General features: G+C 44.0%; 33 non-coding genes across 33 annotated transcripts; all 33 read right to left on the reverse strand.

The window, feature by feature from the left end:
* Positions 1 to 934: 934 nt before the first annotated feature.
* trnav-cac (transfer RNA valine (anticodon CAC)) lies at positions 935 to 1,007 on the reverse strand. The gene has a single exon. It is a non-coding gene; the product is annotated as a tRNA-Val (tRNA).
* Positions 1,008 to 1,989: 982 nt separating this feature from the next.
* trnav-cac (transfer RNA valine (anticodon CAC)) lies at positions 1,990 to 2,062 on the reverse strand. Its single transcript has one exon. It is a non-coding gene; the product is annotated as a tRNA-Val (tRNA).
* A 982-nt stretch (positions 2,063 to 3,044) lies between these two features.
* Positions 3,045 to 3,117, reverse strand: trnav-cac (transfer RNA valine (anticodon CAC)). Its single transcript has one exon. It is a non-coding gene; the product is annotated as a tRNA-Val (tRNA).
* Positions 3,118 to 3,243: 126 nt separating this feature from the next.
* On the reverse strand, positions 3,244 to 3,316 carry trnav-aac (transfer RNA valine (anticodon AAC)). Its single transcript has one exon. It is a non-coding gene; the product is annotated as a tRNA-Val (tRNA).
* A 783-nt stretch (positions 3,317 to 4,099) lies between these two features.
* trnav-cac (transfer RNA valine (anticodon CAC)) lies at positions 4,100 to 4,172 on the reverse strand. The gene has a single exon. It is a non-coding gene; the product is annotated as a tRNA-Val (tRNA).
* A 126-nt stretch (positions 4,173 to 4,298) lies between these two features.
* On the reverse strand, positions 4,299 to 4,371 carry trnav-aac (transfer RNA valine (anticodon AAC)). Its single transcript has one exon. It is a non-coding gene; the product is annotated as a tRNA-Val (tRNA).
* Positions 4,372 to 4,677: 306 nt separating this feature from the next.
* Positions 4,678 to 4,750, reverse strand: trnav-aac (transfer RNA valine (anticodon AAC)). Its single transcript has one exon. It is a non-coding gene; the product is annotated as a tRNA-Val (tRNA).
* A 783-nt stretch (positions 4,751 to 5,533) lies between these two features.
* trnav-cac (transfer RNA valine (anticodon CAC)) lies at positions 5,534 to 5,606 on the reverse strand. Its single transcript has one exon. It is a non-coding gene; the product is annotated as a tRNA-Val (tRNA).
* A 982-nt stretch (positions 5,607 to 6,588) lies between these two features.
* Positions 6,589 to 6,661, reverse strand: trnam-cau (transfer RNA methionine (anticodon CAU)). The gene has a single exon. It is a non-coding gene; the product is annotated as a tRNA-Met (tRNA).
* Positions 6,662 to 6,787: 126 nt separating this feature from the next.
* On the reverse strand, positions 6,788 to 6,860 carry trnav-aac (transfer RNA valine (anticodon AAC)). Its single transcript has one exon. It is a non-coding gene; the product is annotated as a tRNA-Val (tRNA).
* A 783-nt stretch (positions 6,861 to 7,643) lies between these two features.
* trnav-cac (transfer RNA valine (anticodon CAC)) lies at positions 7,644 to 7,716 on the reverse strand. Its single transcript has one exon. It is a non-coding gene; the product is annotated as a tRNA-Val (tRNA).
* A 126-nt stretch (positions 7,717 to 7,842) lies between these two features.
* Positions 7,843 to 7,915, reverse strand: trnav-aac (transfer RNA valine (anticodon AAC)). Its single transcript has one exon. It is a non-coding gene; the product is annotated as a tRNA-Val (tRNA).
* Positions 7,916 to 8,698: 783 nt separating this feature from the next.
* trnav-cac (transfer RNA valine (anticodon CAC)) lies at positions 8,699 to 8,771 on the reverse strand. Its single transcript has one exon. It is a non-coding gene; the product is annotated as a tRNA-Val (tRNA).
* A 126-nt stretch (positions 8,772 to 8,897) lies between these two features.
* trnav-aac (transfer RNA valine (anticodon AAC)) lies at positions 8,898 to 8,970 on the reverse strand. The gene has a single exon. It is a non-coding gene; the product is annotated as a tRNA-Val (tRNA).
* A 783-nt stretch (positions 8,971 to 9,753) lies between these two features.
* Positions 9,754 to 9,826, reverse strand: trnav-cac (transfer RNA valine (anticodon CAC)). Its single transcript has one exon. It is a non-coding gene; the product is annotated as a tRNA-Val (tRNA).
* Positions 9,827 to 9,952: 126 nt separating this feature from the next.
* On the reverse strand, positions 9,953 to 10,025 carry trnav-aac (transfer RNA valine (anticodon AAC)). Its single transcript has one exon. It is a non-coding gene; the product is annotated as a tRNA-Val (tRNA).
* Positions 10,026 to 10,808: 783 nt separating this feature from the next.
* trnav-cac (transfer RNA valine (anticodon CAC)) lies at positions 10,809 to 10,881 on the reverse strand. Its single transcript has one exon. It is a non-coding gene; the product is annotated as a tRNA-Val (tRNA).
* Positions 10,882 to 11,863: 982 nt separating this feature from the next.
* On the reverse strand, positions 11,864 to 11,936 carry trnav-cac (transfer RNA valine (anticodon CAC)). The gene has a single exon. It is a non-coding gene; the product is annotated as a tRNA-Val (tRNA).
* Positions 11,937 to 12,918: 982 nt separating this feature from the next.
* Positions 12,919 to 12,991, reverse strand: trnav-cac (transfer RNA valine (anticodon CAC)). Its single transcript has one exon. It is a non-coding gene; the product is annotated as a tRNA-Val (tRNA).
* Positions 12,992 to 13,973: 982 nt separating this feature from the next.
* trnav-cac (transfer RNA valine (anticodon CAC)) lies at positions 13,974 to 14,046 on the reverse strand. The gene has a single exon. It is a non-coding gene; the product is annotated as a tRNA-Val (tRNA).
* Positions 14,047 to 14,172: 126 nt separating this feature from the next.
* trnav-aac (transfer RNA valine (anticodon AAC)) lies at positions 14,173 to 14,245 on the reverse strand. The gene has a single exon. It is a non-coding gene; the product is annotated as a tRNA-Val (tRNA).
* A 783-nt stretch (positions 14,246 to 15,028) lies between these two features.
* Positions 15,029 to 15,101, reverse strand: trnav-cac (transfer RNA valine (anticodon CAC)). Its single transcript has one exon. It is a non-coding gene; the product is annotated as a tRNA-Val (tRNA).
* A 126-nt stretch (positions 15,102 to 15,227) lies between these two features.
* trnav-aac (transfer RNA valine (anticodon AAC)) lies at positions 15,228 to 15,300 on the reverse strand. Its single transcript has one exon. It is a non-coding gene; the product is annotated as a tRNA-Val (tRNA).
* A 783-nt stretch (positions 15,301 to 16,083) lies between these two features.
* trnav-cac (transfer RNA valine (anticodon CAC)) lies at positions 16,084 to 16,156 on the reverse strand. The gene has a single exon. It is a non-coding gene; the product is annotated as a tRNA-Val (tRNA).
* Positions 16,157 to 16,282: 126 nt separating this feature from the next.
* On the reverse strand, positions 16,283 to 16,355 carry trnav-aac (transfer RNA valine (anticodon AAC)). The gene has a single exon. It is a non-coding gene; the product is annotated as a tRNA-Val (tRNA).
* A 783-nt stretch (positions 16,356 to 17,138) lies between these two features.
* Positions 17,139 to 17,211, reverse strand: trnav-cac (transfer RNA valine (anticodon CAC)). Its single transcript has one exon. It is a non-coding gene; the product is annotated as a tRNA-Val (tRNA).
* Positions 17,212 to 17,337: 126 nt separating this feature from the next.
* On the reverse strand, positions 17,338 to 17,410 carry trnav-aac (transfer RNA valine (anticodon AAC)). Its single transcript has one exon. It is a non-coding gene; the product is annotated as a tRNA-Val (tRNA).
* Positions 17,411 to 18,193: 783 nt separating this feature from the next.
* Positions 18,194 to 18,266, reverse strand: trnav-cac (transfer RNA valine (anticodon CAC)). The gene has a single exon. It is a non-coding gene; the product is annotated as a tRNA-Val (tRNA).
* A 126-nt stretch (positions 18,267 to 18,392) lies between these two features.
* Positions 18,393 to 18,465, reverse strand: trnav-aac (transfer RNA valine (anticodon AAC)). Its single transcript has one exon. It is a non-coding gene; the product is annotated as a tRNA-Val (tRNA).
* Positions 18,466 to 18,771: 306 nt separating this feature from the next.
* On the reverse strand, positions 18,772 to 18,844 carry trnav-aac (transfer RNA valine (anticodon AAC)). The gene has a single exon. It is a non-coding gene; the product is annotated as a tRNA-Val (tRNA).
* Positions 18,845 to 19,627: 783 nt separating this feature from the next.
* On the reverse strand, positions 19,628 to 19,700 carry trnav-cac (transfer RNA valine (anticodon CAC)). The gene has a single exon. It is a non-coding gene; the product is annotated as a tRNA-Val (tRNA).
* Positions 19,701 to 20,682: 982 nt separating this feature from the next.
* On the reverse strand, positions 20,683 to 20,755 carry trnam-cau (transfer RNA methionine (anticodon CAU)). Its single transcript has one exon. It is a non-coding gene; the product is annotated as a tRNA-Met (tRNA).
* A 126-nt stretch (positions 20,756 to 20,881) lies between these two features.
* Positions 20,882 to 20,954, reverse strand: trnav-aac (transfer RNA valine (anticodon AAC)). Its single transcript has one exon. It is a non-coding gene; the product is annotated as a tRNA-Val (tRNA).
* Between the last annotated feature and the right edge of the window lie 596 nt (positions 20,955 to 21,550).

A 21,550-nucleotide genomic window follows, 5' to 3' on the forward strand; every position in this document is an offset into this window, starting at 1 on the left:
AACGAATAAAGGAAAAGATAACTAAATCCCTCCCCTGACTTTGCAAACAGTTCATGTTTACCCACAAAAGAGAAACTCTGTTTCTGCTCGGTTTCGAACCGAGGACTTTTCGTGTGTTAGGCGAACGTGATGACCACTACACTACAGAAACTTGATTAGAATCCACCGTTCTTTTAACTCGGCTTGGCAGAAGGCCTTTGTAGTGTTGACGAATAAAGCAACAGATCCCTACTTAAGCAATTTTGGAAAAAGCCACCAGCTGTTACCACCAAGTTTCGAACTGGGGACCTTTCGCATGAGCCAAACGTGACAACCACTACACTATGGAATCCTTCGCAGAGACGACTGCCAGCAATCTCCTGGTGATCGCTTGTGGAAGAGCGAACTAAGGAAAAGATAATTAAACACCTCACCTGACTTTGCAAACATTTCATGTTTTCCCACAAAAGAGAAACTCTGTTTCTGCTCGGTAAATCCACTTGGCAGAAGGCATTTGTAGTGTTTACGAAGAAAGCAGTAGATCCCTACTTAAACAATTTTGGAAAAAGCCAACAGCTGTTTCAAAACAGTTTCAAACTGGGGACCTTTTGTGTGTGAGGTGAACGTGATAACCATTACACTACAGAAACTTGTGCAGAGAAGACAGCCAGCATTCTCGTGGTGATCGCTTGTTGAAAAACCTATAAAGGAAAAGATTACTAAATCTCTCGTCTGACGATGCAAACAATTAATGTTTTACGTCCAAGGCAAAAAGCTGTTTCCGCTCAGTTTGGAACCGAGGACCTTTCGCGTGTAAAGCAAACGTGATGACCACTACAGAAACCTGACGGGGAGCCTCTCTTCTTTTAACACTACTTGGCAGAAGAGGCCTTTGTAGTGTTGACTAAGAATGCAGCAGAGCCTGGCTTAAGCAATTTTGGAAAAAGCCAGTACCTGTTTCCACCCAGTTTCGAACTGGGGACCTTTCGCGTGTGAGGCGAACGTGATAACCACTACACTATGGAAACTTGCAAAAAGTACACAGTCAGCAATCTCCTGGTGATCGCTTGCTGTAAAACGAATAAAGGAAAAGATAACTAAATCCCTCCCCTGACTTTGCAAACAGTTCATGTTTACCCACAAAAGAGAAACTCTGTTTCTGCTCGGTTTCGAACCGAGGACTTTTCGTGTGTTAGGCGAACGTGATGACCACTACACTACAGAAACTTGATTAGAATCCACCGTTCTTTTAACTCGGCTTGGCAGAAGGCCTTTGTAGTGTTGACGAATAAAGCAACAGATCCCTACTTAAGCAATTTTGGAAAAAGCCACCAGCTGTTACCACCAAGTTTCGAACTGGGGACCTTTCGCATGAGCCAAACGTGACAACCACTACACTATGGAATCCTTCGCAGAGACGACTGCCAGCAATCTCCTGGTGATCGCTTGTGGAAGAGCGAACTAAGGAAAAGATAATTAAACACCTCACCTGACTTTGCAAACATTTCATGTTTTCCCACAAAAGAGAAACTCTGTTTCTGCTCGGTAAATCCACTTGGCAGAAGGCATTTGTAGTGTTTACGAAGAAAGCAGTAGATCCCTACTTAAACAATTTTGGAAAAAGCCAACAGCTGTTTCAAAACAGTTTCAAACTGGGGACCTTTCGTGTGTGAGGTGAACGTGATAACCATTACACTACAGAAACTTGTGCAGAGAAGACAGCCAGCAATCTCGTGGTGATCGCTTGTTGAAAAACCTATAAAGGAAAAGATTACTAAATCTCTCGTCTGACGATGCAAACAATTAATGTTTTACGTCCAAGGCAAAAAGCTGTTTCCGCTCAGTTTGGAACCGAGGACCTTTCGCGTGTAAAGCAAACGTGATGACCACTACAGAAACCTGACGGGGAGCCTCTCTTCTTTTAACACTACTTGGCAGAAGAGGCCTTTGTAGTGTTGACTAAGAATGCAGCAGAGCCTGGCTTAAGCAATTTTGGAAAAAGCCAGTACCTGTTTCCACCCAGTCTCGAACTGGGGACCTTTCGCGTGTGAGGCGAACGTGATAACCACTACACTATGGAAACTTGCAAAAAGTACACCGTCAGCAATCTCCTGGTGATCGCTTGCTGTAAAACGAATAAAGGAAAAGATAACTAAATCCCTCCCCTGACTTTGCAAACAGTTCATGTTTACCCACAAAAGAGAAACTCTGTTTCTGCTCGGTTTCGAACCGAGGACCTTTCGTGTGTTAGGCGAACGTGATGACCACTACACTACAGAAACTTGATTAGAATCCACCGTTCTTTTAACTCGGCTTGGCAGAAGGCCTTTGTAGTGTTGACGAATAAAGCAACAGATCCCTACTTAAGCAATTTTGGAAAAAGCCACCAGCTGTTACCACCAAGTTTCGAACTGGGGACCTTTCGCATGAGGCGAACGTGACAACCACTACACTATGGAATCCCGTGCAGAGATGACTGCCAGCAATCTCCTGGTGATCGCTTGTGGAAGAGCGAACTAAGGAAAAGATAATTAAACACCTCACCTGACTTTGCAAACATTTCATGTTTTCCCACAAAAGAGAAACTCTGTTTCTGCTCGGTAAATCCACTTGGCAGAAGGCATTTGTAGTGTTTACGAAGAAAGCAGTAGATCCCTACTTAAACAATTTTGGAAAAAGCCAACAGCTGTTTCAAAACAGTTTCAAACTGGGGACCTTTTGTGTGTGAGGTGAACGTGATAACCATTACACTACAGAAACTTGTGCAGAGAAGACAGCCAGCATTCTCGTGGTGATCGCTTGTTGAAAAACCTATAAAGGAAAAGATTACTAAATCTCTCGTCTGACGATGCAAACAATTAATGTTTTACGTCCAAGGCAAAAAGCTGTTTCCGCTCAGTTTGGAACCGAGGACCTTTCGCGTGTAAAGCAAACGTGATGACCACTACAGAAACCTGACGGGGAGCCTCTCTTCTTTTAACACTACTTGGCAGAAGAGGCCTTTGTAGTGTTGACTAAGAATGCAGCAGAGCCTGGCTTAAGCAATTTTGGAAAAAGCCAGTACCTGTTTCCACCCAGTTTCGAACTGGGGACCTTTCGCGTGTGAGGCAAACGTGATAACCACTACACTATGGAAACTTGCAAAAAGTACACAGTCAGCAATCTCCTGGTGATCGCTTGCTGTAAAACGAATAAAGGAAAAGATAACTAAATCCCTCCCCTGACTTTGCAAACAGTTCATGTTTACCCACAAAAGAGAAACTCTGTTTCTGCTCGGTTTCGAACCGAGGACCTTTCGCGTGTTAGGCGAACGTGATGACCACTACACTACAGAAACTTGATTAGGATCCACCGTTCTTTTAACTCGGCTTGGCAGAAGGCCTTTGTAGTGTTGACGAATAAAGCAACAGATCCCTACTTAAGCAATTTTGGAAAAAGCCACCAGCTGTTACCACCAAGTTTCGAACTGGGGACCTTTCGCATGAGCCAAACGTGACAACCACTACACTATGGAATCCTTCGCAGAGACGACTGCCAGCAATCTCCTGGTGATCGCTTGTGGAAGAGCGAACTAAGGAAAAGATAATTAAACACCTCACCTGACTTTGCAAACATTTCATGTTTTCCCACAAAAGAGAAACTCTGTTTCTGCTCGGTAAATCCACTTGGCAGAAGGCATTTGTAGTGTTTACGAAGAAAGCAGTAGATCCCTACTTAAACAATTTTGGAAAAAGCCAACAGCTGTTTCAAAACAGTTTCAAACTGGGGACCTTTCGTGTGTGAGGTGAACGTGATAACCATTACACTACAGAAACTTGTGCAGAGAAGACAGCCAGCAATCTCGTGGTGATCGCTTGTTGAAAAACCTATAAAGGAAAAGATTACTAAATCTCTCGTCTGACGATGCAAACAATTAATGTTTTACGTTCAAGGCAAAAAGCTGTTTCCGCTCAGTTTGGAACCGAGGACCTTTCGCGTGTAAAGCGAACGTGATGACCACTACAGAAACCTGACGGGGAGCCACTCTTCTTTTAACACTACTTGGCAGAAGAGGCCTTTGTAGTGTTGACTAAGAATGCAGCAGAGCCTGGTTTAAGTAATTTTGGAGAAAGCCAGTAGCTGTTTCCACCCAGTTTCGAACTGGGGACCTTTCGCGTGTGAGGCGAACGTGATAACCACTACACTATGGAAACTTGCAAAAAATACACAGCCAGCAATCTCCTGGTGATCGCTTGCTGTAAAACGAATAAAGGAAAAGATAACTAAATCCCTCCCCTGACTTTGCAAACAGTTCATGTTTACCCACGAAAGAGAAACACTGTTTCTGCTCGGTTTCGAACCGAGGACCTTTCGCGTGTTAGGCGAACGTGATGACCACTACACTACAGAAACTTGATTAGGGTCCACCGTTCTTTTAACTCGGCTTGGCAGAAGGCCTTTGTAGTGTTGACGAAGAAAGCAACAGATCCCTACTTAAGCAATTTTGGAAAAAGCCACCAGCTGTTACCACCAAGTTTCGAACTGGGGACCTTTCGCATGCGGCAAACGTGACAACCACTACACTATGGAATCCTTCGCAGAGACGACTGCCAGCAATCTCCTGGTGATCGCTTGTGGAAGAGCGAACTAAGGAAAAGATAATTAAACACCTCCCCTGACTTTGCAAACAGTTCATGTTTACCAACAAAAGAGAAACACTGTTTCTGCTCGGTTTCGAACCGAGGACCTTTCGCGTGTTAGGCGAACGTGATGACCACTACACTACAGAAACTTGATTAGGGTCCACCGTTCTTTTAACTCGGCTTGGCAGAAGGCCTTTGTAGTGTTGACGAAGAAAGCAACAGATCCCTACTTAAGCAATTTTGGAAAAAGCCACCAGCTGTTACCACCAAGTTTCGAACTGGTGACCTTTCGCATGCGGCAAACGTGACAACCACTACACTATGGAATCCTTCGCAGAGACGACTGCCAGCAATCTCCTGGTGATCGCTTGTGGAAGAGCGAACTAAGGAAAAGATAATTAAACACCTCACCTGACTTTGCAAACATTTCATGTTTTCCCACAAAAGAGAAACTCTGTTTCTGCTCGGTAAATCCACTTGGCAGAAGGCATTTGTAGTGTTTACGAAGAACGCAGTAGATCCCTACTTAAACAATTTTGGAAAAAGCCAACAGCTGTTTCAAAACAGTTTCAAACTGGGGACCTTTTGTGTGTGAGGTGAACGTGATAACCATTACACTACAGAAACTTGTGCAGAGAAGACAGCCAGCATTCTCGTGGTGATCGCTTGTTGAAAAACCTATAAAGGAAAAGATTACTAAATCTCTCGTCTGACGATGCAAACAATTAATGTTTTACGTCCAAGGCAAAAAGCTGTTTCCGCTCAGTTTGGAACCGAGGACCTTTCTCGTGTAAAGCAAACGTGATGACCACTACAGAAACCTGACGGGGAGCCTCTCTTCTTTTAACACTACTTGGCAGAAGAGGCCTTTGTAGTGTTGACTAAGAATGCAGCAGAGCCTGGCTTAAGCAATTTTGGAAAAAGCCAGTACCTGTTTCCACCCAGTTTCGAACTGGGGACCTTTCGCGCGTGAGGCGAACGTGATAACCACTACACTATGGAAACTTGCAAAAAGTACACAGTCAGCAATCTCCTGGTGATCGCTTGCTGTAAAACGAATAAAGGAAAAGATAACTAAATCCCTCCCCTGACTTTGCAAACAGTTCATGTTTACCCACAAAAGAGAAACTCTGTTTCTGCTCGGTTTCGAACCGAGGACTTTTCGTGTGTTAGGCGAACGTGATGACCACTACACTACAGAAACTTGATTAGAATCCACCGTTCTTTTAACTCGGCTTGGCAGAAGGCCTTTGTAGTGTTGACGAATAAAGCAACAGATCCCTACTTAAGCAATTTTGGAAAAAGCCACCAGCTGTTACCACCAAGTTTCGAACTGGGGACCTTTCGCATGAGCCAAACGTGACAACCACTACACTATGGAATCCTTCGCAGAGACGACTGCCAGCAATCTCCTGGTGATCGCTTGTGGAAGAGCGAACTAAGGAAAAGATAATTAAACACCTCACCTGACTTTGCAAACATTTCATGTTTTCCCACAAAAGAGAAACTCTGTTTCTGCTCGGTAAATCCACTTGGCAGAAGGCATTTGTAGTGTTTACGAAGAAAGCAGTAGATCCCTACTTAAACAATTTTGGAAAAAGCCAACAGCTGTTTCAAAACAGTTTCAAACTGGGGACCTTTCGTGTGTGAGGTGAACGTGATAACCATTACACTACAGAAACTTGTGCAGAGAAGACAGCCAGCAATCTCGTGATGATCGCTTGTTGAAAAACCTATAAAGGAAAAGATTACTAAATCTCTCGTCTGACGATGCAAACAATTAATGTTTAACGTTCAAGGCAAAAAGCTGTTTCCGCTCAGTTTGGAACCGAGGACCTTTCGCGTGTAAAGCGAACGTGATGACCACTACAGAAACCTGACGGGGAGCCACTCTTCTTTTAACACTACTTGGCAGAAGAGGCCTTTGTAGTGTTGACTAAGAATGCAGCAGAGCCTGGTTTAAGTAATTTTGGAGAAAGCCAGTAGCTGTTTCCACCCAGTTTCGAACTGGGGACCTTTCGCGTATGAGGCGAACGTGATAACCACTACACTATGGAAACTTGCAAAAAATACACAGCCAGCAATCTCCTGGTGATCGCTTGCTGTAAAACGAATAAAGGAAAAGATAACTAAATCCCTCCCCTGACTTTGCAAACAGTTCATGTTTACCCACGAAAGAGAAACACTGTTTCTGCTCGGTTTCGAACCGAGGACCTTTCGCGTGTTAGGCGAACGTGATGACCACTACACTACAGAAACTTGATTAGGGTCCACCGTTCTTTTAACTCGGCTTGGCAGAAGGCCTTTGTAGTGTTGACGAAGAAAGCAACAGATCCCTACTTAAGCAATTTTGGAAAAAGCCACCAGCTGTTACCACCAAGTTTCGAACTGGGGACCTTTCGCATGCGGCAAACGTGACAACCACTACACTATGGAATCCTTCGCAGAGACGACTGCCAGCAATCTCCTGGTGATCGCTTGTGGAAGAGCGAACTAAGGAAAAGATAATTAAACACCTCACCTGACTTTGCAAACATTTCATGTTTTCCCACAAAAGAGAAATTCTGTTTCTGCTCGGTAAATCCACTTGGCAGAAGGCATTTGTAGTGTTTACGAAGAAAGCAGTAGATCCCTACTTAAACAATTTTGGAAAAAGCCAACAGCTGTTTCAAAACAGTTTCAAACTGGGGACCTTTTGTGTGTGAGGTGAACGTGATAACCATTACACTACAGAAACTTGTGCAGAGAAGACAGCCAGCAATCTCGTGGTGATCGCTTGTTGAAAAACCTATAAAGGAAAAGATTACTAAATCTCTCGTCTGACGATGCAAACAATTAATGTTTTACGTTCAAGGCAAAAAGCTGTTTCCGCTCAGTTTGGAACCGAGGACCTTTCGCGTGTAAAGCGAACGTGATGACCACTACAGAAACCTGACGGGGAGCCACTCTTCTTTTAACACTACTTGGCAGAAGAGGCCTTTGTAGTGTTGACTAAGAATGCAGCAGAGCCTGGCTTAAGCAATTTTGGAAAAAGCCAGTACCTGTTTCCACCCAGTTTCGAACTGGGGACCTTTCGCGTGTGAGGCGAACGTGATAACCACTACACTATGGAAACTTGCAAAAAGTACACAGTCAGCAATCTCCTGGTGATCGCTTGCTGTAAAACGAATAAAGGAAAAGATAACTAAATCCCTCCCCTGACTTTGCAAACAGTTCATGTTTACCCACAAAAGAGAAACTCTGTTTCTGCTCGGTTTCGAACCGAGGACCTTTCGCGTGTTAGGCGAACGTGATGACCACTACACTACAGAAACTTGATTAGGATCCACCGTTCTTTTAACTCGGCTTGGCAGAAGGCCTTTGTAGTGTTGACGAATAAAGCAACAGATCCCTACTTAAGCAATTTTGGAAAAAGCCACCAGCTGTTACCACCAAGTTTCGAACTGGGGACCTTTCGCATGAGGCGAACGTGACAACCACTACACTATGGAATCCCGTGCAGAGATGACTGCCAGCAATCTCCTGGTGATCGCTTGTGGAAGAGCGAACTAAGGAAAAGATAATTAAACACCTCACCTGACTTTGCAAACATTTCATGTTTTCCCACAAAAGAGAAACTCTGTTTCTGCTCGGTAAATCCACTTGGCAGAAGGCATTTGTAGTGTTTACGAAGAAAGCAGTAGATCCCTACTTAAACAATTTTGGAAAAAGCCAACAGCTGTTTCAAAACAGTTTCAAACTGGGGACCTTTTGTGTGTGAGGTGAACGTGATAACCATTACACTACAGAAACTTGTGCAGAGAAGACAGCCAGCATTCTCGTGGTGATCGCTTGTTGAAAAACCTATAAAGGAAAAGATTACTAAATCTCTCGTCTGACGATGCAAACAATTAATGTTTTACGTCCAAGGCAAAAAGCTGTTTCCGCTCAGTTTGGAACCGAGGACCTTTCGCGTGTAAAGCAAACGTGATGACCACTACAGAAACCTGACGGGGAGCCTCTCTTCTTTTAACACTACTTGGCAGAAGAGGCCTTTGTAGTGTTGACTAAGAATGCAGCAGAGCCTGGCTTAAGCAATTTTGGAAAAAGCCAGTACCTGTTTCCACCCAGTTTCGAACTGGGGACCTTTCGCGTGTGAGGCAAACGTGATAACCACTACACTATGGAAACTTGCAAAAAGTACACAGTCAGCAATCTCCTGGTGATCGCTTGCTGTAAAACGAATAAAGGAAAAGATAACTAAATCCCTCCCCTGACTTTGCAAACAGTTCATGTTTACCCACGAAAGAGAAACACTGTTTCTGCTCGGTTTCGAACCGAGGACCTTTCGCGTGTTAGGCGAACGTGATGACCACTACACTACAGAAACTTGATTAGGGTCCACCGTTCTTTTAACTCGGCTTGGCAGAAGGCCTTTGTAGTGTTGACGAAGAAAGCAACAGATCCCTACTTAAGCAATTTTGGAAAAAGCCACCAGCTGTTACCACCAAGTTTCGAACTGGGGACCTTTCGCATGCGGCAAACGTGACAACCACTACACTATGGAATCCTTCGCAGAGACGACTGCCAGCAATCTCCTGGTGATCGCTTGTGGAAGAGTGAACTAAGGAAAAGATAATTAAACACCTCACCTGACTTTGCAAACATTTCATGTTTTCCCACAAAAGAGAAATTCTGTTTCTGCTCGGTAAATCCACTTGGCAGAAGGCATTTGTAGTGTTTACGAAGAAAGCAGTAGATCCCTACTTAAACAATTTTGGAAAAAGCCAACAGCTGTTTCAAAACAGTTTCAAACTGGGGACCTTTCGTGTGTGAGGTGAACGTGATAACCATTACACTACAGAAACTTGTGCAGAGAAGACAGCCAGCAATCTCGTGGTGATCGCTTGTTGAAAAACCTATAAAGGAAAAGATTACTAAATCTCTCGTCTGACGATGCAAACAATTAATGTTTTACGTTCAAGGCAAAAAGCTGTTTCCGCTCAGTTTGGAACCGAGGACCTTTCGCGTGTAAAGCGAACGTGATGACCACTACAGAAACCTGACGGGGAGCCACTCTTCTTTTAACACTACTTGGCAGAAGAGGCCTTTGTAGTGTTGACTAAGAATGCAGCAGAGCCTGGTTTAAGTAATTTTGGAGAAAGCCAGTAGCTGTTTCCACCCAGTTTCGAACTGGGGACCTTTCGCGTGTGAGGCGAACGTGATAACCACTACACTATGGAAACTTGCAAAAAATACACAGCCAGCAATCTCCTGGTGATCGCTTGCTGTAAAACGAATAAAGGAAAAGATAACTAAATCCCTCCCCTGACTTTGCAAACAGTTCATGTTTACCCACGAAAGAGAAACACTGTTTCTGCTCGGTTTCGAACCGAGGACCTTTCGCGTGTTAGGCGAACGTGATGACCACTACACTACAGAAACTTGATTAGGGTCCACCGTTCTTTTAACTCGGCTTGGCAGAAGGCCTTTGTAGTGTTGACGAAGAAAGCAACAGATCCCTACTTAAGCAATTTTGGAAAAAGCCACCAGCTGTTACCACCAAGTTTCGAACTGGGGACCTTTCGCATGCGGCAAACGTGACAACCACTACACTATGGAATCCTTCGCAGAGACGACTGCCAGCAATCTCCTGGTGATCGCTTGTGGAAGAGTGAACTAAGGAAAAGATAATTAAACACCTCACCTGACTTTGCAAACATTTCATGTTTTCCCACAAAAGAGAAACTCTGTTTCTGCTCGGTAAATCCACTTGGCAGAAGGCATTTGTAGTGTTTACGAAGAAAGCAGTAGATCCCTACTTAAACAATTTTGGAAAAAGCCAACAGCTGTTTCAAAACAGTTTCAAACTGGGGACCTTTTGTGTGTGAGGTGAACGTGATAACCATTACACTACAGAAACTTGTGCAGAGAAGACAGCCAGCATTCTCGTGGTGATCGCTTGTTGAAAAACCTATAAAGGAAAAGATTACTAAATCTCTCGTCTGACGATGCAAACAATTAATGTTTTACGTCCAAGGCAAAAAGCTGTTTCCGCTCAGTTTGGAACCGAGGACCTTTCGCGTGTAAAGCAAACGTGATGACCACTACAGAAACCTGACGGGGAGCCTCTCTTCTTTTAACACTACTTGGCAGAAGAGGCCTTTGTAGTGTTGACTAAGAATGCAGCAGAGCCTGGCTTAAGCAATTTTGGAAAAAGCCAGTACCTGTTTCCACCCAGTTTCGAACTGGGGACCTTTCGCGTGTGAGGCGAACGTGATAACCACTACACTATGGAAACTTGCAAAAAGTACACAGTCAGCAATCTCCTGGTGATCGCTTGCTGTAAAACGAATAAAGGAAAAGATAACTAAATCCCTCCCCTGACTTTGCAAACAGTTCATGTTTACCCACAAAAGAGAAACTCTGTTTCTGCTCGGTTTCGAACCGAGGACTTTTCGTGTGTTAGGCGAACGTGATGACCACTACACTACAGAAACTTGATTAGAATCCACCGTTCTTTTAACTCGGCTTGGCAGAAGGCCTTTGTAGTGTTGACGAATAAAGCAACAGATCCCTACTTAAGCAATTTTGGAAAAAGCCACCAGCTGTTACCACCAAGTTTCGAACTGGGGACCTTTCGCATGAGCCAAACGTGACAACCACTACACTATGGAATCCTTCGCAGAGACGACTGCCAGCAATCTCCTGGTGATCGCTTGTGGAAGAGCGAACTAAGGAAAAGATAATTAAACACCTCACCTGACTTTGCAAACATTTCATGTTTTCCCACAAAAGAGAAACTCTGTTTCTGCTCGGTAAATCCACTTGGCAGAAGGCATTTGTAGTGTTTACGAAGAAAGCAGTAGATCCCTACTTAAACAATTTTGGAAAAAGCCAACAGCTGTTTCAAAACAGTTTCAAACTGGGGACCTTTTGTGTGTGAGGTGAACGTGATAACCATTACACTACAGAAACTTGTGCAGAGAAGACAGCCAGCATTCTCGTGGTGATCGCTTGTTGAAAAACCTATAAAGGAAAAGATTACTAAATCTCTCGTCTGACGATGCAAACAATTAATGTTTTACGTCCAAGGCAAAAAGCTGTTTCCGCTCAGTTTGGAACCGAGGACCTTTCGCGTGTAAAGCAAACGTGATGACCACTACAGAAACCTGACGGGGAGCCTCTCTTCTTTTAACACTACTTGGCAGAAGAGGCCTTTGTAGTGTTGACTAAGAATGCAGCAGAGCCTGGCTTAAGCAATTTTGGAAAAAGCCAGTACCTGTTTCCACCCAGTTTCGAACTGGGGACCTTTCGCGTGTGAGGCGAACGTGATAACCACTACACTATGGAAACTTGCAAAAAGTACACAGTCAGCAATCTCCTGGTGATCGCTTGCTGTAAAACGAATAAAGGAAAAGATAACTAAATCCCTCCCCTGACTTTGCAAACAGTTCATGTTTACCCACAAAAGAGAAACTCTGTTTCTGCTCGGTTTCGAACCGAGGACTTTTCGTGTGTTAGGCGAACGTGATGACCACTACACTACAGAAACTTGATTAGAATCCACCGTTCTTTTAACTCGGCTTGGCAGAAGGCCTTTGTAGTGTTGACGAATAAAGCAACAGATCCCTACTTAAGCAATTTTGGAAAAAGCCACCAGCTGTTACCACCAAGTTTCGAACTGGGGACCTTTCGCATGAGCCAAACGTGACAACCACTACACTATGGAATCCTTCGCAGAGACGACTGCCAGCAATCTCCTGGTGATCGCTTGTGGAAGAGCGAACTAAGGAAAAGATAATTAAACACCTCACCTGACTTTGCAAACATTTCATGTTTTCCCACAAAAGAGAAACTCTGTTTCTGCTCGGTAAATCCACTTGGCAGAAGGCATTTGTAGTGTTTACGAAGAAAGCAGTAGATCCCTACTTAAACAATTTTGGAAAAAGCCAACAGCTGTTTCAAAACAGTTTCAAACTGGGGACCTTTCGTGTGTGAGGTGAACGTGATAACCATTACACTACAGAAACTTGTGCAGAGAAGACAGCCAGCAATCTCGTGGTGATCGCTTGTTGAAAAACCTATAAAGGAAAAGATTACTAAATCTCTCGTCTGACGATGCAAACAATTAATGTTTTACGTCCAAGGCAAAAAGCTGTTTCCGCTCAGTTTGGAACCGAGGACCTTTCGCGTGTAAAGCAAACGTGATGACCACTACAGAAACCTGACGGGGAGCCTCTCTTCTTTTAACACTACTTGGCAGAAGAGGCCTTTGTAGTGTTGACTAAGAATGCAGCAGAGCCTGGCTTAAGCAATTTTGGAAAAAGCCAGTACCTGTTTCCACCCAGTCTCGAACTGGGGACCTTTCGCGTGTGAGGCGAACGTGATAACCACTACACTATGGAAACTTGCAAAAAGTACACCGTCAGCAATCTCCTGGTGATCGCTTGCTGTAAAACGAATAAAGGAAAAGATAACTAAATCCCTCCCCTGACTTTGCAAACAGTTCATGTTTACCCACAAAAGAGAAACTCTGTTTCTGCTCGGTTTCGAACCGAGGACCTTTCGTGTGTTAGGCGAACGTGATGACCACTACACTACAGAAACTTGATTAGAATCCACCGTTCTTTTAACTCGGCTTGGCAGAAGGCCTTTGTAGTGTTGACGAATAAAGCAACAGATCCCTACTTAAGCAATTTTGGAAAAAGCCACCAGCTGTTACCACCAAGTTTCGAACTGGGGACCTTTCGCATGAGGCGAACGTGACAACCACTACACTATGGAATCCCGTGCAGAGATGACTGCCAGCAATCTCCTGGTGATCGCTTGTGGAAGAGCGAACTAAGGAAAAGATAATTAAACACCTCACCTGACTTTGCAAACATTTCATGTTTTCCCACAAAAGAGAAACTCTGTTTCTGCTCGGTAAATCCACTTGGCAGAAGGCATTTGTAGTGTTTACGAAGAAAGCAGTAGATCCCTACTTAAACAATTTTGGAAAAAGCCAACAGCTGTTTCAAAACAGTTTCAAACTGGGGACCTTTTGTGTGTGAGGTGAACGTGATAACCATTACACTACAGAAACTTGTGCAGAGAAGACAGCCAGCATTCTCGTGGTGATCGCTTGTTGAAAAACCTATAAAGGAAAAGATTACTAAATCTCTCGTCTGACGATGCAAACAATTAATGTTTTACGTCCAAGGCAAAAAGCTGTTTCCGCTCAGTTTGGAACCGAGGACCTTTCGCGTGTAAAGCAAACGTGATGACCACTACAGAAACCTGACGGGGAGCCTCTCTTCTTTTAACACTACTTGGCAGAAGAGGCCTTTGTAGTGTTGACTAAGAATGCAGCAGAGCCTGGCTTAAGCAATTTTGGAAAAAGCCAGTACCTGTTTCCACCCAGTTTCGAACTGGGGACCTTTCGCGTGTGAGGCAAACGTGATAACCACTACACTATGGAAACTTGCAAAAAGTACACAGTCAGCAATCTCCTGGTGATCGCTTGCTGTAAAACGAATAAAGGAAAAGATAACTAAATCCCTCCCCTGACTTTGCAAACAGTTCATGTTTACCCACAAAAGAGAAACTCTGTTTCTGCTCGGTTTCGAACCGAGGACCTTTCGCGTGTTAGGCGAACGTGATGACCACTACACTACAGAAACTTGATTAGGATCCACCGTTCTTTTAACTCGGCTTGGCAGAAGGCCTTTGTAGTGTTGACGAATAAAGCAACAGATCCCTACTTAAGCAATTTTGGAAAAAGCCACCAGCTGTTACCACCAAGTTTCGAACTGGGGACCTTTCGCATGAGCCAAACGTGACAACCACTACACTATGGAATCCTTCGCAGAGACGACTGCCAGCAATCTCCTGGTGATCGCTTGTGGAAGAGCGAACTAAGGAAAAGATAATTAAACACCTCACCTGACTTTGCAAACATTTCATGTTTTCCCACAAAAGAGAAACTCTGTTTCTGCTCGGTAAATCCACTTGGCAGAAGGCATTTGTAGTGTTTACGAAGAAAGCAGTAGATCCCTACTTAAACAATTTTGGAAAAAGCCAACAGCTGTTTCAAAACAGTTTCAAACTGGGGACCTTTCGTGTGTGAGGTGAACGTGATAACCATTACACTACAGAAACTTGTGCAGAGAAGACAGCCAGCAATCTCGTGGTGATCGCTTGTTGAAAAACCTATAAAGGAAAAGATTACTAAATCTCTCGTCTGACGATGCAAACAATTAATGTTTTACGTTCAAGGCAAAAAGCTGTTTCCGCTCAGTTTGGAACCGAGGACCTTTCGCGTGTAAAGCGAACGTGATGACCACTACAGAAACCTGACGGGGAGCCACTCTTCTTTTAACACTACTTGGCAGAAGAGGCCTTTGTAGTGTTGACTAAGAATGCAGCAGAGCCTGGTTTAAGTAATTTTGGAGAAAGCCAGTAGCTGTTTCCACCCAGTTTCGAACTGGGGACCTTTCGCGTGTGAGGCGAACGTGATAACCACTACACTATGGAAACTTGCAAAAAATACACAGCCAGCAATCTCCTGGTGATCGCTTGCTGTAAAACGAATAAAGGAAAAGATAACTAAATCCCTCCCCTGACTTTGCAAACAGTTCATGTTTACCCACGAAAGAGAAACACTGTTTCTGCTCGGTTTCGAACCGAGGACCTTTCGCGTGTTAGGCGAACGTGATGACCACTACACTACAGAAACTTGATTAGGGTCCACCGTTCTTTTAACTCGGCTTGGCAGAAGGCCTTTGTAGTGTTGACGAAGAAAGCAACAGATCCCTACTTAAGCAATTTTGGAAAAAGCCACCAGCTGTTACCACCAAGTTTCGAACTGGGGACCTTTCGCATGCGGCAAACGTGACAACCACTACACTATGGAATCCTTCGCAGAGACGACTGCCAGCAATCTCCTGGTGATCGCTTGTGGAAGAGCGAACTAAGGAAAAGATAATTAAACACCTCACCTGACTTTGCAAACATTTCATGTTTTCCCACAAAAGAGAAATTCTGTTTCTGCTCGGTAAATCCACTTGGCAGAAGGCATTTGTAGTGTTTACGAAGAAAGCAGTAGATCCCTACTTAAACAATTTTGGAAAAAGCCAACAGCTGTTTCAAAACAGTTTCAAACTGGGGACCTTTTGTGTGTGAGGTGAACGTGATAACCATTACACTACAGAAACTTGTGCAGAGAAGACAGCCAGCAATCTCGTGGTGATCGCTTGTTGAAAAACCTATAAAGGAAAAGATTACTAAATCTCTCGTCTGACGATGCAAACAATTAATGTTTTACGTCCAAGGCAAAAAGCTGTTTCCGCTCAGTTTGGAACCGAGGACCTTTTGCGTGTAAAGCAAACGTGATGACCACTACAGAAACCTGACGGGGAGCCTCTCTTCTTTTAACACTACTTGGCAGAAGAGGCCTTTGTAGTGTTGACTAAGAATGCAGCAGAGCCTGGCTTAAGCAATTTTGGAAAAAGCCAGTACCTGTTTCCACCCAGTTTCGAACTGGGGACCTTTCGCGTGTGAGGCGAACGTGATAACCACTACACTATGGAAACTTGCAAAAAGTACACAGCCAGCAATCTCCTGGTGATCGCTTGCTGTAAAACGAATAAAGGAAAAGATAACTAAATCCCTCCCCTGACTTTGCAAACAGTTCATGTTTACCAACAAAAGAGAAACACTGTTTCTGCTCGGTTTCGAACCGAGGACCTTTCGCGTGTTAGGCGAACGTGATGACCACTACACTACAGAAACTTGATTAGGGTCCACCGTTCTTTTAACTCGGCTTGGCAGAAGGCCTTTGTAGTGTTGACGAAGAAAGCAACAGATCCCTACTTAAGCAATTTTGGAAAAAGCCACCAGCTGTTACCACCAAGTTTCGAACTGGTGACCTTTCGCATGCGGCAAACGTGACAACCACTACACTATGGAATCCTTCGCAGAGACGACTGCCAGCAATCTCCTGGTGATCGCTTGTGGAAGAGCGAACTAAGGAAAAGATAATTAAACACCTCACCTGACTTTGCAAACATTTCATGTTTTCCCACAAAAGAGAAACTCTGTTTCTGCTCGGTAAATCCACTTGGCAGAAGGCATTTGTAGTGTTTACGAAGAAAGCAGTAGATCCCTACTTAAACAATTTTGGAAAAAGCCAACAGCTGTTTCAAAACAGTTTCAAACTGGGGACCTTTTGTGTGTGAGGTGAACGTGATAACCATTACACTACAGAAACTTGTGCAGAGAAGACAGCCAGCATTCTCGTGGTGATCGCTTGTTGAAAAACCTATAAAGGAAAAGATTACTAAATCTCTCGTCTGACGATGCAAACAATTAATGTTTTACGTCCAAGGCAAAAAGCTGTTTCCGCTCAGTTTGGAACCGAGGAACTTTCGCGTGTAAAGCAAACGTGATGACCATTACAGAAACCTGACGGGGAGCCTCTCTTCTTTTAACACTACTTGGCAGAAGAGGCCTTTGTAGTGTTGACTAAGAATGCAGCAGAGCCTGGCTTAAGCAATTTTGGAAAAAGCCAGTACCTGTTTCCACCCAGTTTCGAACTGGGGACCTTTCGCGTGTGAGGCGAACGTGATAACCACTACACTATGGAAACTTGCAAAAAGTACACAGCCAGCAATCTCCTGGTGATCGCTTGCTGTAAAACGAATAAAGGAAAAGATAACTAAATCCCTCCCCTGACTTTGCAAACAGTTCATGTTTACCCACAAAAGAGAAACTCTGTTTCTGCTCGGTTTCGAACCGAGGACCTTTCGCGTGTTAGGCGAACGTGATGACCACTACACTACAGAAACTTGATTAGGATCCACCGTTCTTTTAACTCGGCTTGGCAGAAGGCCTTTGTAGTGTTGACGAATAAAGCAACAGATCCCTACTTAAGCAATTTTGGAAAAAGCCACCAGCTGTTACCACCAAGTTTCGAACTGGGGACCTTTCGCATGAGCCAAACGTGACAACCACTACACTATGGAATCCTTCGCAGAGACGACTGCCAGCAATCTCCTGGTGATCGCTTGTGGAAGAGCGAACTAAGGAAAAGATAATTAAACACCTCACCTGACTTTGCAAACATTTCATGTTTTCCCACAAAAGAGAAACTCTGTTTCTGCTCGGTAAATCCACTTGGCAGAAGGCATTTGTAGTGTTTACGAAGAAAGCAGTAGATCCCTACTTAAACAATTTTGGAAAAAGCCAACAGCTGTTTCAAAACAGTTTCAAACTGGGGACCTTTCGTGTGTGAGGTGAACGTGATAACCATTACACTACAGAAACTTGTGCAGAGAAGACAGCCAGCAATCTCGTGGTGATCGCTTGTTGAAAAACCTATAAAGGAAAAGATTACTAAATCTCTCGTCTGACGATGCAAACAATTAATGTTTTACGTTCAAGGCAAAAAGCTGTTTCCGCTCAGTTTGGAACCGAGGACCTTTCGCGTGTAAAGCGAACGTGATGACCACTACAGAAACCTGACGGGGAGCCACTCTTCTTTTAACACTACTTGGCAGAAGAGGCCTTTGTAGTGTTGACTAAGAATGCAGCAGAGCCTGGTTTAAGTAATTTTGGAGAAAGCCAGTAGCTGTTTCCACCCAGTTTCGAACTGGGGACCTTTCGCGTGTGAGGCGAACGTGATAACCACTACACTATGGAAACTTGCAAAAAATACACAGCCAGCAATCTCCTGGTGATCGCTTGCTGTAAAACGAATAAAGGAAAAGATAACTAAATCCCTCCCCTGACTTTGCAAACAGTTCATGTTTACCCACGAAAGAGAAACACTGTTTCTGCTCGGTTTCGAACCGAGGACCTTTCGCGTGTTAGGCGAACGTGATGACCACTACACTACAGAAACTTGATTAGGGTCCACCGTTCTTTTAACTCGGCTTGGCAGAAGGCCTTTGTAGTGTTGACGAAGAAAGCAACAGATCCCTACTTAAGCAATTTTGGAAAAAGCCACCAGCTGTTACCACCAAGTTTCGAACTGGGGACCTTTCGCATGCGGCAAACGTGACAACCACTACACTATGGAATCCTTCGCAGAGACGACTGCCAGCAATCTCCTGGTGATCGCTTGTGGAAGAGCGAACTAAGGAAAAGATAATTAAACACCTCCCCTGACTTTGCAAACAGTTCATGTTTACCAACAAAAGAGAAACACTGTTTCTGCTCGGTTTCGAACCGAGGACCTTTCGCGTGTTAGGCGAACGTGATGACCACTACACTACAGAAACTTGATTAGGGTCCACCGTTCTTTTAACTCGGCTTGGCAGAAGGCCTTTGTAGTGTTGACGAAGAAAGCAACAGATCCCTACTTAAGCAATTTTGGAAAAAGCCACCAGCTGTTACCACCAAGTTTCGAACTGGTGACCTTTCGCATGCGGCAAACGTGACAACCACTACACTATGGAATCCTTCGCAGAGACGACTGCCAGCAATCTCCTGGTGATCGCTTGTGGAAGAGCGAACTAAGGAAAAGATAATTAAACACCTCACCTGACTTTGCAAACATTTCATGTTTTCCCACAAAAGAGAAACTCTGTTTCTGCTCGGTAAATCCACTTGGCAGAAGGCATTTGTAGTGTTTACGAAGAACGCAGTAGATCCCTACTTAAACAATTTTGGAAAAAGCCAACAGCTGTTTCAAAACAGTTTCAAACTGGGGACCTTTTGTGTGTGAGGTGAACGTGATAACCATTACACTACAGAAACTTGTGCAGAGAAGACAGCCAGCATTCTCGTGGTGATCGCTTGTTGAAAAACCTATAAAGGAAAAGATTACTAAATCTCTCGTCTGACGATGCAAACAATTAATGTTTTACGTCCAAGGCAAAAAGCTGTTTCCGCTCAGTTTGGAACCGAGGACCTTTCTCGTGTAAAGCAAACGTGATGACCACTACAGAAACCTGACGGGGAGCCTCTCTTCTTTTAACACTACTTGGCAGAAGAGGCCTTTGTAGTGTTGACTAAGAATGCAGCAGAGCCTGGCTTAAGCAATTTTGGAAAAAGCCAGTACCTGTTTCCACCCAGTTTCGAACTGGGGACCTTTCGCGCGTGAGGCGAACGTGATAACCACTACACTATGGAAACTTGCAAAAAGTACACAGTCAGCAATCTCCTGGTGATCGCTTGCTGTAAAACGAATAAAGGAAAAGATAACTAAATCCCTCCCCTGACTTTGCAAACAGTTCATGTTTACCCACAAAAGAGAAACTCTGTTTCTGCTCGGTTTCGAACCGAGGACTTTTCGTGTGTTAGGCGAACGTGATGACCACTACACTACAGAAACTTGATTAGAATCCACCGTTCTTTTAACTCGGCTTGGCAGAAGGCCTTTGTAGTGTTGACGAATAAAGCAACAGATCCCTACTTAAGCAATTTTGGAAAAAGCCACCAGCTGTTACCACCAAGTTTCGAACTGGGGACCTTTCGCATGAGCCAAACGTGACAACCACTACACTATGGAATCCTTCGCAGAGACGACTGCCAGCAATCTCCTGGTGATCGCTTGTGGAAGAGCGAACTAAGGAAAAGATAATTAAACACCTCACCTGACTTTGCAAACATTTCATGTTTTCCCACAAAAGAGAAACTCTGTTTCTGCTCGGTAAATCCACTTGGCAGAAGGCATTTGTAGTGTTTACGAAGAAAGCAGTAGATCCCTACTTAAACAATTTTGGAAAAAGCCAACAGCTGTTTCAAAACAGTTTCAAACTGGGGACCTTTCGTGTGTGAGGTGAACGTGATAACCATTACACTACAGAAACTTGTGCAGAGAAGACAGCCAGCAATCTCGTGATGATCGCTTGTTGAAAAACCTATAAAGGAAAAGATTACTAAATCTCTCGTCTGACGATGCAAACAATTAATGTTTAACGTTCAAGGCAAAAAGCTGTTTCCGCTCAGTTTGGAACCGAGGACCTTTCGCGTGTAAAGCGAACGTGATGACCACTACAGAAACCTGACGGGGAGCCACTCTTCTTTTAACACTACTTGGCAGAAGAGGCCTTTGTAGTGTTGACTAAGAATGCAGCAGAGCCTGGTTTAAGTAATTTTGGAGAAAGCCAGTAGCTGTTTCCACCCAGTTTCGAACTGGGGACCTTTCGCGTATGAGGCGAACGTGATAACCACTACACTATGGAAACTTGCAAAAAATACACAGCCAGCAATCTCCTGGTGATCGCTTGCTGTAAAACGAATAAAGGAAAAGATAACTAAATCCCTCCCCTGACTTTGCAAACAGTTCATGTTTACCCACGAAAGAGAAACACTGTTTCTGCTCGGTTTCGAACCGAGGACCTTTCGCGTGTTAGGCGAACGTGATGACCACTACACTACAGAAACTTGATTAGGGTCCACCGTTCTTTTAACTCGGCTTGGTAGAAGGCCTTTGTAGTGTTGACGAAGAAAGCAACAGATCCCTACTTAAGCAATTTTGGAAAAAGCCACCAGCTGTTACCACCAAGTTTCGAACTGGGGACCTTTCGCATGCGGCAAACGTGACAACCACTACACTATGGAATCCTTCGCAGAGACGACTGCCAGCAATCTCCTGGTGATCGCTTGTGGAAGAGCGAACTAAGGAAAAGATAATTAAACACCTCACCTGACTTTGCAAACATTTCATGTTTTCCCACAAAAGAGAAATTCTGTTTCTGCTCGGTAAATCCACTTGGCAGAAGGCATTTGTAGTGTTTACGAAGAAAGCAGTAGATCCCTACTTAAACAATTTTGGAAAAAGCCAACAGCTGTTTCAAAACAGTTTCAAACTGGGGACCTTTTGTGTGTGAGGTGAACGTGATAACCATTACACTACAGAAACTTGTGCAGAGAAGACAGCCAGCAATCTCGTGGTGATCGCTTGTTGAAAAACCTATAAAGGAAAAGATTACTAAATCTCTCGTCTGACGATGCAAACAATTAATGTTTTACGTTCAAGG

The sequence above is a fragment of the Garra rufa genome, chromosome 1 (assembly GCF_049309525.1).
Source record: "Garra rufa chromosome 1, GarRuf1.0, whole genome shotgun sequence".
In the NCBI taxonomy this organism is placed as follows: domain Eukaryota; kingdom Metazoa; phylum Chordata; class Actinopteri; order Cypriniformes; family Cyprinidae; genus Garra; species Garra rufa.